Source organism: Elephantulus edwardii, unplaced genomic scaffold (assembly GCF_000299155.1).
Source record: "Elephantulus edwardii isolate Elephantulus edwardi_28Jun2011 unplaced genomic scaffold, EleEdw1.0 scaffold00002, whole genome shotgun sequence".
Lineage (NCBI taxonomy): Eukaryota > Metazoa > Chordata > Mammalia > Macroscelidea > Macroscelididae > Elephantulus > Elephantulus edwardii.
The window spans coordinates 32,507,472-32,520,585 of record NW_006399752.1 but is presented as its reverse complement, the minus strand read 5'-3'; the positions used below and the strand labels follow the sequence as shown (position 1 = coordinate 32,520,585).

Below are 13,114 nucleotides of genomic sequence, written 5' to 3'. Positions count from 1 at the left end.
CCCGCGCCCGAGCCCCCGCCTCCGGCCCGCGCGGCCCCCGCCTGGAGTCCCGGGCCCACGGGAGGGACGCGGCGCTGCTGGTCCCGCCGAGCGACAGCCCCTGTCTCCCGGCGCGCGGCTCTTCCAAATAAAGCGGCTGGCCGTGGCCAGGCCTGGGGGTGTTGCCCGGCCCCTGGGGGCTCGGCTTCCTCTCCCAGCTGGCTCATCTGGCCAGGAGGCCAGGGACCTGCACTGGGTTCCAGTTCCACCTCCCCGGAGGGCCATGGAGCCAGGGGCCACGTAAAAGGAGGAGTGAGGGGGAAAGGCAGAAGAGACGGGAACCTTGTGGGCTGCCGAGCTGAGAACCCGGGCCAAAATGTATCTAAAACAGGAGGAAGTGAACGCAGAGAATCCCTGGCAAAGGGGCTAGGAAGCCAACCACAGGCTTGAGACCAGGTATGGTGGCAAGTCCTCCGGGAGAGGGGGAGCAGATGTCAGCTCCGGGAACTCAAGTCCTGGACTGAAACTGGACGCCTAATGGGTCATCATACTCCAGAGACAAAACAGAACAGGTAGCCAGACCCATTCCATAGCGTCTGGTTTACCCAACGCAGAATGGAGCTCTGGAGGGTCAGCTTGGCTGCAACCAAGGCCATTTGTTCCAAAGCTCCTCTGGGTGATTCGAACAGCCAACCTTCCTATTAGTAGCCAAGCACAAACTCTACTCAGAGACCAAATTAAAAACTCTCACTCTGCTGATTCTAATCTGGCTCATGGTGAAATTATAAAGTGGAACTTTTCTATCAGACTTGAGGCTGTAAATCTGTAGGGAAGATTACCTCATCTTTCTTTGGCAGAGCTTGATAGGTTTGAATCGCTGGCCTTAAATTAACAGGCCAGTGTTCAAGCCACTGTACTGTTAGGGACCATCACCCGTGGGCTGCTAAATCAACCAACCAACCCAAACCTTTTGTCATCAAGTTGATTCCAACTTACCTTCTGGGTACAGCACTTGTCTGTCAGATGCTGCACAGTCGCAGTGTTCCCAGGTTAAGAGAGACCAGGAAGAAGGCTTACTCTACTCCGCGGCCCTCATGCCTGCCTTTAATTGTTTCTGGTGAAACATTCTTCTAGGTTGTGTAACCCTGGTATGTCCAATTGCTGTTCAGAGGTAACTCGTGGTTGCTGTGAAGCCAAATACTGTTACCCATGGTGGACAGTTTTTGGTGGAGCTCCCCTGTTAAAACAAGCTTGGAAGCAGGAGTGGCATCCACTTCCACAGTAGCTTGCCTCTGGAAACCCTATGAACCTGGAGAAAGGACAAAAGTTATACAGGAAGGGTCCAGGACTTCATTCGTAGGGTCTCTATGAGTCGCCTGCAACTCGATGGCACTTAACAACAACAAGGAAGAAGGAGCAGCTATTCTGAAATCACAGGCCTTCAAAGACCCTATGAGTGAAAAAACTCAAATAGAGCACTGGAGGCAGAGTCCTCAGATTGGAAGACACTAAAAAATGAGGAGGAGGAGGAGGAGGAGGAGTTAGAAACATTCACTAATAATGAGAATGTCAGATGTATGAATGTAGGAAAGTTGGGCATTGTAAAAAATGAAATGGAATGAATAAAGATTGACATACTAGGTGAGCTCTGGTGGCCTAGTGGAAAGAAGCTGCACTGCAATCCCAGAGGTGCATGGTTCAAATCCACCAGATGCTCTGCTGGAGAAGGAGGGACAGTCTCCTCCAGTTAGCAGTCAGATCCAAGTTGATGGTACACTCACACACACACACGAATTTTTTTTAAATATTGACATACTAAACTGAGTGGATTTGCACTGACCACTCGAGTCAGACAATCATGTTATCTATTATGCTGAGAATGAAAAAGTGAGGGGGAGAGGGGTTGCATTAATAGTAAAACAAACAAACAACCATTTCTAAACCCATCCTGAAGTACGATGCTGTGAGGACACTATATTATCCATCCATATCCAAGGAAGACCTGTTAGCACAACTATCAATCAAATAACTAAGTAAGTTAACTAACTTATAACTAAAGCCAAAGAGGAGGAAATGGAAGACTGTTCCCAACTTTTGCAGCCTGGAATCAATTGAACATGCAATCAAGATTCCTTAACCATAATTGGCGACTGGAATGCAAAAGCTGGAAACAATGAAGGATGTTGGTAGTTGGAAATGGATTTGGTGACAAATGAGGCAAGAGATAGAATAATTAAATTTTGTACAATCAATTTATTCATTGCAAATACCTTTCATAAGCAGCACAGTGATTATATGCATGGACCTCACCTGATGGACTACACATGAATCAGATTGATTAGATTTGGGGGAACAATCGTTGGAGAAACGAAGTAGCAGCTCTGAAAACTAGAGCAGGTGCTGACTCTGGAACAAGTAATCGACTACTGATGTGCAAGTTCAAATTGAAGTTAAAATGAAAACAAATCCATAAGAATTTATATATGTGGAACCAAAATATACCTTTTCTATCCCACTTAAATTTAAAAAGCATCTCAGGAGCAGGTTTGAGGCATTGAATGCTAATGAATGAAGACCAGATGAGCTGTGGGATAGCGTCAAGGATATTAACCATGAAGAAAGCAAAAGGTCATTACAATAAAGTAAAGCGGTTCAGAAAAGAGAAAACTTAGAAAAATGTCATTACAAAGCTAGAGAAGGAAGAAAAGACCAAAATGGATGGCAGAAGAGATTCTGAATATTGCACTAGAATGCTGAGAAGTCAAAGCAAAGGGAAGAAATGACAAAGTTAAAGAGTTGAACAGGAGATTTTAAAGGGCAGCTTGTGAAGGCAAAGCAAAGTGTTATAGCAAAACGTGCAAAGAGAGGGAATCAGAAAATCAAAAGTGAAGGACTTAATTCAGCATTTCTCAAGTGGAAAGAACTGAATGACAAAATTCAAGCCTTAAGCTGCACTACTGAAAGATGCTATGGGCAAAATCTTGAATCATCCAGGAAACATTGAAAGAAAATGGAAGGAATACACAGTCACTGCCCCAAAAAGAGTTGGCTGGTATGGAATCATTTCAGGAAGTCCCATATGATCAAGATTCAATGATAATGAAAGAAGAAGGTCAAGCTTCTCTGAAGGCATTGGCAAAAAATAAAAAATAAGACCCGGGAATTGATAGAATGTCTATTGATATATTTCAACAAACATATGCAGCCTTAGACGGTGCTTACCAGCTTGTGCAAAGAAAGGTGGAGGACAGCTACCTGGCCAACTGACTGGAAAACGTCCATATTTATTCCCATTCCTAATAAAAGTGATCCAAAGGAATGTGGAAATACTTGAACAATATCATTAATAACACATGCAAGCAAAATCTTGCTGAAGATTATTTTTTAAAATATGGCTAGAACAGTAAGTACGTCAGCAGAAAACTGCCAGAAATACAAACCTGATGTAGAAGAGGCCATGGTGCTAGGGATAACATTCCTGATTTCAGATGAGTCTTTTCTGAAAGCAGAGAGTAGCAGAAGGATATCTACTTGTGTTTTATTGATTATACAAAAGCATTTGACTATGTAAATCACAACAAATTATGGCAAACATGGAGAAGAATGAGAATCCCAGAACACTTGATTGTGTTCATGTAAAACCTAGACCTAGACCCGGAAGCTATTGTCCAGAGAGAGCAAGGGAATACTGTATGGCTCAAAATCAAGAAAGAAGTGTGTCACTGTTATCTCCATTCTCCATGTCTTTTCAATCTATACGTTAAACAGATCATTTGAGAAGCTGGGCTGTATGAGAAAGAGTGTGGCATCAGAATTGGATGAAGACTTATCAACAACATGCATTATGCACATGACACAACTTTGCAGAAAGAGAGGAAAACTTAAAGTTCTTGCTGCAGAAAAGCAAGGACTACAGCCTTCAGTATTAATCACAGCTCAATATTAAGGAAGCAAAAATTCTCACCATGGGGCCAATAGACAGACAGCATCATGGTGGGAAAGGACTGAAGTTGTTAATGATTTCATCTTACTTGGATCCACAATTAACACCCTTGGCACCAGCAGTCAGGAAATCAAAGTCAAGTTGCATTGAGAAAACTTGCTGTCAAGGACCTCTCTGGAATGCTACAGCAACAATGCTATCTAAAGACCAAGGTGCCCTGATCCAAGCCACGGTCTCCTCACTTATTTGCTGTGCATCTGAAAGCTGGAAAATTACGAAAGATGACAGAAGAAGAATCAGTGCATTTGAGTTGTGGTGCTGGAGAAGAATATTGAATGTCCCATGGACTGTCAAGAGAATGAAGAAGTCTGCCCTGGAGAAAATGAAACCAGGTTGCTCCTGGGAGGCAAAGACAGTGACTTTTGGCATGTAGTCAGGAAAGGCCAGTCCTTGGAGAAGGACATCCTGCTTGGAAGGGTCAGCACAAGAAGGGAAGACTCGGAATTGTGCTTCCACCATCTTTCCGTCCCTCAGCCAGATGGGGCCCAGAGAAGTTTCTGTAAAAACCATTATGATGGCCGCCCAAGGAGAACCCCAAGTTCAATTCAAACTCATGTTGGTGAGTGATGGTGGTGCTGGAAAAATGATGTTGGTGAAACGTCATCTCACTAGTGAATTAAGAAGAAGTGTGCAGCCACCTTGGGTGTGGAAGGGCATCCCCTCATGTTCCACACCAACAGAGGACCGACTGAATTCAACGTGTGGAGTATGGTTGGCCAGGAGAAATGTGGGGGACTGAGGGATGGCTATTATATCCAAGCCCAGTGTGCCATTATAATGTTTAATGTAACATCAAGAGCTACCTACAAGAACATGCCTAACTAGCGTAGGGATCTGGTTCAAGGATGTGAAAACATCCCAATTGTGTTGTGTGGCAACAAAGTGGACATTAAGGATGGGAAAGTTAGGACAAAATCCATCATTTTCCACTGAAAGAAGAATCTTCAATACTATGTTTTTTTTAAATTATTCCTTCATGGCTTTATTCAACTCTATAAATAAGAACTTAGTACTAGCATGGTCAAGCATTTAAAAAATGGTATAGTATAGAGACTGTAACTACTGGTTTCTTAGGATCAGTTGTCGAATGAAGGGTACAATACAATTTCTTTTTTTGCTCTACCTAATCCGGGTAAAACCATTAACTGAGATAAATTTTTAACAAGTACCATCAGTATAAATCTCTTAGAAAATAAATTTCAGCAAGAACATGGACTAGACATTCGAATTAATACCAATTTAAATATCCAATATAAAATGGAATATAAATGTTACCTAGTTTGCTAAGAAAGTAAAAAGTGCCCGTTATTTCCCATAATTATAGTCACAGTCCAAATATTTAAAACCTGTATCCTTTCACATGAGATTTGGGTTTTTATAGGCAATGTTATCATCAGAATGTATCTCATGGACAGTAAATGAAAAATGCCTAGATTTATAATGCTTTTTTGATATACTTAAATTTCACTAGTTTTCAGTGACATACATATAATACTTTTTACAATTACGTAGTATGTAAAATGAGTCAGTTTATCCTATAAATTTTTTATAGTATGTATCCAATTGTATAGAAAAACAGAAATATCACCTTTATTATTTACATATTATCTATAAACAATGTTGGCAAAAACACCCTGTGAATTTTTAAACTTATTTATAAACATTTCATAATGCAACAATGAATGAATGAAACCCCAAAATCTCGGTAAATGTTCATTAAAATTAATAACATTTAATAATTAAAAAAAGTCTTTCTCAGAGTGTCAAATAAATATAAAAAAAACCATTTCAATATAATGCTTATAATTTCTTTAAAAGTATACATTTTTAAGACTAAAACCCAGTAAATGTAGAGTTTACAGGGGAAGAAAACACAATCACTGACAACAGATTATCTGAAGTCTCTTCTTCCCAGATATCTAAAGCACTCTATTCAGGGAAGCTGGTGAATCCCATAAATTCTGATTTCTCTTCACTGGTCTGAAATAAATCCAGTAAAGACTGTACTGTTGAACTACAAATTCTGTTTTCTCCTTGGGTAATACGTAAACTCCATTTTTTTCTTATCTAATTTCACATTTGGTTCTAGATTTTCTTTTTTGTTTCTTCCTAATTTCACTTTACAGTGGATTTTACCAGGGGGTAAACTATCTCCGTCCGTCAGGTTCCAGCCGTTGGATTCTTCAGGAAGGTGATGGGATGAAGTCTTGGCTTGAATTGTCAGGTGCTCTTGTGAACTGCTTGTTGCTAACAAACCACAGTCACGACCACACACGGATCCTTTTCCTTCAGCTCCTTTGCTGGGAAAGGCCAGCTGCTGACTTTTCTTTCTGTTGGGACATACTGTCATCCTTAGTGAACCTAGACACTTGTATGGATGCCCGAAGTCTACGTGGACAGTGCTTCACCTTTCACTTCAGTTCTTCCAAATTACATTCATTTCTGATTAGTTGCTTTTCAGAAACATCAAGTACACACTCCTGCTTGTTTTTATGCAAAGGCAACCGTGTGAAATTCAGTCAGGTGTCATTTTCAGCTGTATTTAGGACAGAACACTTCTTAGTCTTTTCCTCTTGAAGGGCTCGTGGTTCACTTGACGGACAAGGGGCAGGCCCCCTTCTGTTCTGCGGTCAGGGACTACACAGCGGTTGAGATGCTGAGGTGCAGGCCGAGTGTCTGGGCCCGGATCCCACTAACGGACACAGAGGAGGGAGGGGAGAGCCAAGGCCGTGGGCTGCGGCAGTTGAAGATTTGAAAACAAGCCCATGCGCGCGCCCCAAGGCTAGATTTCTGCCAAAAGTAACTGCAAGTTTGGAAACCTCTGCTTTGGCTTGCTAGAAAAGTAACTGGAGACCCTAACTGGCGCTAGGGCCTGCCTGCTCCTGCCTCACCAGATGTCGTCGTGGACCCCGCTTTGGTGACACAATATGTGTCTGATTCAGAGGTTGTGCAGACGATTGCTCTCCCGGACGACGATGATGATCTGGGAGGGAAGGAAGCGGAGCCCGGCGTCAGAAGTCTAGTTTTATAGACGACTGTCCTGTGACGGCAGTGCTGCCACGCGTTTGCCACTGTATCATCTAGCTCAACAGAATATGTGCTAATATTTTTGATGCTGAAGGAGACGAATGGGCTTCGGAGTGAGTGTGACAGTTAAAAAAAACAAACAACAACCTTCAATTTTCGTACCTGCATACTGAGCTCTTTTGAAAGGCAGTGGTTTGCTTCTTGGGTTTCAAATACAAGATCGCTCCAGTCACATCACAAGATTCTGTGGTAAAATCGTGTTTGTTACTGTCATTGCTATGTTTTTCTTTTAGAACTAGAATAAAGTTGTATTTCAAATATGTTAAAAAAGAAAGGAAGACCCTCGATGAGATGGATTGACACAGTGACTGTGGCAGTGGGATCACGTGTGTAGGAGAGGGTGAAGCTGACTCAGGATAACACAAGATTCAGAGACGTTGTTCACAGGGTCGCTCTGATTCCTACTCAACTCAATGGCACACAACAACATGCTGTAAGACAGAGTTGAGCTGCCCCGTTGAGTTTCTGAAACTGCCCATCTTAACAGGAGTAGCCTGCCCATCTTTCCCCTGCAGAACCCCTGGTGGATTTGAACCTCTAACCCGTTGGTTAGCAGTTCATCACTTATCCCACTACACTATCAGGGCTCCTCACCCAGGGGCCAGCCCGTGTCTTCAGATCAGTGCTGACTCACAGTGGCTTTCCACAGGTTTCTGAGGCTGTAAATCTTTATAGGAAGAAACTGTCCCTCTTCCTCTCGAGGAGCGGCTGGTGGATTTGAACTGTCACCTTTACTTAGTGGCCAATACGTTAGGCACTATGCCACCAAGGACTGAAAGTCTTGTCCTCTGGCTCTCTGTGGCGCACCTGCGTCTGTCATTGGCTGGACCTCACAGCTGCTGAGGTGGGGGCCTGAAGTACAGCCTGCAGGGGGCACTCCTGCATACAGATGAGGCCAAGGGCAGAGCCAGGACTCCATCAGCGGGCAGTGTGCCCAGGAAGGGCATTTGCATGGCCTGCCCTACCAGTCAGAAGTCAGAACATGGTGCTAATAACACTTCCGTGCAGAGGCCTGCAGGGATGCACAGGGACTACACGAGCCTGGGACACAGGTACGAGTTTGGAGACAGCCCTGTCAGTGACCAGTGGCATTCCCATGGAGTTTGCGGAGGAGCTGGGCAAAAACGTACCTTTCTTCCTGTACCCACCTCGCCGCCTGCCCCGAGCCAGCCAGATGCCAACACCGTGAAAGACCAGCTTCATGCTGAGCCCCCAGGGAAGGGGTCCTCAGAGCTCTGAATATTCCTTTATTTCTCTTAATGATTTTTTAAGCAGTGGGCTCAATGCTTGTTATTTCTCTGGTTTCTGGAAGGTGTGCTGGACTGGGCCTACCTCAGAGAAGACCTCAGCAGAGACACCAGAGACAGTGTTTCTGGGAGCCCCCTGCCTCACCATCCCAGGGTCTCCCACCTTCTCCAATGTGCCAGGTCTTGGCAGCATGAGGCTCTTCAGCTTTGTGTTGGTTCTTCTGGTCACATGTGAGTGATCACAGCTGGGGATGGACGTCCTGTCCCTTCCCACACCCTCTGTGTCTGGTTCCTCCTTGGACTGGGCTTAGATCTCCCCTCTGTAGGTTGGCTGGTGTCCCACCTCATCAGGCCCAGAACACTGTATGAGCTGAGAGGACTGAATTCTCAGGTGTCCATTAAGACACCTGTTCTCACCTACAGCTTGAGAAGTTCTCACGTACACAAACTTCCAGATTTTTTTTTCTTTTTTTTTTAAACTTCCAGATTTTTAAAGACAGATCTGCTAATTCGAGTTCCTCATTCCTGCTACCCAGTCCATTTTACAGATGATGAATCGAGTCCAGAGGGGGGCCGGAACTGCTCAGTGTGACCCAGTCTTTAGAAGCGGTCTCTGTAAACTGGACTTCAGCAACGAAAGAATCCATGAGCTTAAACATATGTTGATAGAAAGTTCCCAGCCTGATATAAAATCAGAAAAAATAAAATAGGATAAACAGAAGAAAAATGGGGGAAAGAACAGAACATCAGGAACTGTGGGACAATTTCAAAATTATAACATATGTACGATTGGAATACCAGAAGGAGCGAGGGAGAATGGGACAGAAGAAATATTTGAAGTAATAAATTAATGACAGACATCAAAACACAGATCTGGGAATCTCAGAGAATGTCCAAAGGAGCTCTGGTGGCCTACTGGCAAGAAACTGTGCTGCAATTCTGAAGTCACACAGTTCGAATCCACCAGGTGCTCCGCTGGAGACAGAGGGGCAATATCCTCTTGTGCCAGTCAGATTCGACTCAATGGTACACGAAAAGAAAAAACAAAAGTCAGAGAACATCGAGTTATATAAATGCAAAATTTTAAAAAAAACCAAATAACAGATCTTCACCGAACTACAAGTCATCTAAGACAAAAAGACCATTTTGAAAGAGGGAGAATAAACAAAAGTAATATTCTCTATTGTTGTTAACAACAACAACATAACAATATTCTCTATAATAGAGGACCAAGGAGAAGCATCTCAGAGCACTTGTCACCTGTAACGACATGACTCCCTGTTATAACATGGGCTATGGGCTCCACATCTCTAGTGGGTCACATCAAGCAGCGACTCTGTGGGGAACACCTGGGCACTCTCTTCCCCTGGGAATTTACAGCCCCAGAAACCGGATGGAGAGTTGCCTAATTGGAACTGAGTCCACAGCAGTGATTTTGAATTTTTCTCATCAGAAACCAAGCAAGCAAGAAAAAATTAAGGTGAAATGTTTAAAGTGTTGGCATTTCCATTACTTGCTGTTCATCTGGAGTTGGACAATGACTAAGGATGACAGGAAAAGAGTTATTGTCTTGGAGTTGTGCTGAAGAAGCATACTGAATATCGTGTGGACTGCCAAGAGAACAAACAGGTCTGTCCTGGTGAAATCAGGAGACAAGGGTGCCAAAACTTCATCTCATGCACTTTGGGCATCTGGTAAGAAGGAGCCAGTCCCTGAAGAAGGACGTGATGCCTGGAAAGGAGGGTCCGCATAGGAAAGGAAGAGAGATTAACACAGTGAGTGTAACAGTGGCCTCACGTGTGTCACATTTGGAGAGGACGGCACAGGACAGGGCAGGGTTCAGAGCTGTCATTCAGAGTCGCTGTGAGTCATAGTCGACTTGACAGCATAGAAAAACAACAATTTAAGGTCTTGAAAGAAAAGCCTAGAATTCTATATCCAGGACAAACAGCCTTCAAAAGCAGAGGTGAAATAGACTTTCTTAAACTATGGAAATGTACCACTAACAGACTTGACCTACCAGCAATGTGAGAAGTTATTAAGAAGGAAGATAGTATAGGTCAGAAACTCAACTCTGTGTAAAGAAAGGAGAAGGGATGGAGGGAGAATAAACAAAAGTAAAAGAAAAGGTTGAATTTTAAAAATTCTTAATCTGAAATGAACTTTTTATAAACTGATAAAAATAATGGTCTTTTGAGTCAATGTAGCACACGTACATGTGAAGTGTACGTATTTCGGTGCCCTTTTGTTTTCCTGTGTATGATGTCCTTGAAGTCATCCTATAAATATCCTATGGCCTTCAGTCGTCAGTGTTCAATGTCTTGTTGTTGTTGTTGTTATGTGCCATCAAGTCGCTTGCGACTCATAGTGACCCTATGTACAAGAGCCCTAAACGCCGTTCTATCCTGTGCCAACCTCTCCGTCTCAGACACACTCATTCCCACCACTCCACTCCCAGGATCGATCCATCTCATCGAGGGTCTTCCTCTCCTGTGCCGTCCCTCCACTCTCCCAAACATGATCTCCCTTTCCAAGGACCAGTCCCTCCTGGCAACATGCCCAAAGTATGTCAGACAAAGCCTCAGAATCCTTGACTCCAAGGAGCATTCCAACTTCACCTTCTCCAGGATGAACCTGTTTGTTCTCCTAGCAGTCCATGGTATATTCAACACTCTCTTCTCCAGCACCACAACTCAAAGGCATCAATTCTTTCTATCATCCCTATTCACTGTTCAATGTATTACATCTACATTTTAAATTGTTACTAAGAAACTATGGTTCTGCCACTTGAAAAATCAATCTTGAAGACAGGTGTTAGAATGAAAAATGCAAAAGTTTGGTGGCCTGGTGGTAAGAAGTTGTGTTATCAACTCAAAGGCGTGTGGTTCGAATCCACCAGCTGCTGTGTGGGAGAAAAATGGGCAGTCTCTTCCCCTGTGATTTACTGCCTTCGAAAAACTGCTTGGACGGTCAGCTGTAAGTCAGTTCTGATTCAATGGTGCACAACCACAGAGCTTCCCAAACTTTCCTCGTTGTCTTGGAGACTGTGGGGTGTACAGGACAGTGGCAGGAGGGTGGAGGGTGACACGTTTTCACAGAATCTTCTCTTGTCCAGGTGATCTGGCCTGTGGCCACATCCTCACCAAGTTGGTCTGGGCTTCTCAATTTTCTGGATACACGTGACTCTGTTTTACAAGCCGTGGTTAAAGGGAAGGAATGCCAAGCTATCAACATCAGGAACAAACAGGAAATGGCAGTAAAATGGCTTTAGTCTGGTAACTGTTGGATTTAAACAAAAGCACCCATGCTTAAAAAAACCTTTTCTTAAGTATTCTTATTAATCTTGTTGTTATGTACTGTCAAGTTATAGCTGACCCATCAGTGGGTTTTCAGAGGCAGTAACTTGAACAGGGATTGTCCATCTTTCTTCTGCAGAGCAGCTGGTGGTTTCGAACCTCATGCCTTCAGGTTGACAATCCAGCTCTTTACTGTCAGGCCACTAGAGTTCCCTATTAGTCTTCTTCCAAGGCTATTCTCTCTTCTCAACAATCTGCGATATGCAGATGACACAACCCTGCTTGCTGAAACTGAGGAGGACCTGAAGCGCTTGCTGCAGAGGGTCAAGGACTGCAGCCTCCAATATGGACTGAGGCTTAATGTCAAGAAGACAAAGATTCTCACCACTGGGCCAATTGGCAGCATCAGGATGGATGGTGAAGAGACTGAAATTGTTCACAGCTTTAGTCTGCTTGGCTCCACAGTCCACACTCTTGGCACCAGTAGCCAGGAAATTAAAAGACGTATTGCCATGGGAAAGTCTTCTGTTAGGGACCTCTCCAAAGTACTGAAGACTCTCTGGAGACTAAGGTGCATCTGATACAGGCCATGGTCTTTGCTATCACTTGTTATGCATCAGAGAGTTGGACAATGACTAGGGAGGACAGAAGGAGAATTGAAGCCTTTGAGCTGTGGTGCTGGAGAAGAGAATTGAGGGTACCGTGGACTGCTAAGAAAATGAACAGATTCATTCTGGAGAGGGTTAAACCAGGCTGCTCCTTGGAGGCAAGGATTCTGAAGATTCGTCTGGCATACTTTGGACATGTTGTAAGGAGGAACTAGTCCTTGGATATCATGCTTGGGAGGGTGGAGGGACAGTGCAGGAGGGGAAGGCCCTCTATGAGGTGGATTGATTCGGTGACTGGGATAATTAGGATGGGAGTGTCAGAGACAGTGCGATTGGCACAGGACAGAGCGGAGTTTAGGGCTGTTGTACACAGGGTCACTATGAGTCACAAGTGACTCAACAGCACATAACAACAACAAGGCTTATCTTGTGGTTGTAAAAGACAACCCTTTCGCAAAAGTTATTACAAAGTGATAGTTTTGATTGCTTTTTTGTCAGTTGTAAAAATGCTCTCTAAATTCCGGTGAGGAATACTCAGTGTCACATTTTGGTTCTTGTGGTCTGTTACGAGCAGTTAATTGTGTGTTCCACATTCGACCCCGCCCTTGTTCTGTCTGATGATACTGCGCTTTTCCAACACCTCTTTCCAAAGATGGAGATGATTCGATTCCTGTGTATTTCCATCTGCTAAGGTTCACAAACATACACATTATTTATGTAGTAGGGAAATGTGTTTCCTAAAATAAGTCACTGTTCTTGCAAAGCTTCAGCATGTGGCCTCCAGTATGGTTTCCATTACAGTGGTTTGAGATATTTACTTTTTTTTTAATGGCCTTTTTCACCATAGTCTCGTGATTTCTACAAAATCATTGGGTGTAACTATGCAAACCTTCA

At 43.7% G+C, this 13,114-nt stretch overlaps 1 pseudogene; it reads right to left on the bottom strand.

The window, feature by feature from the left end:
- Window positions 1-5,815: 5,815 nt before the first annotated feature.
- LOC102855666 lies at window positions 5,816-8,022 on the bottom strand (annotated as a pseudogene).
- Window positions 8,023-13,114: the final 5,092 nt, after the last annotated feature.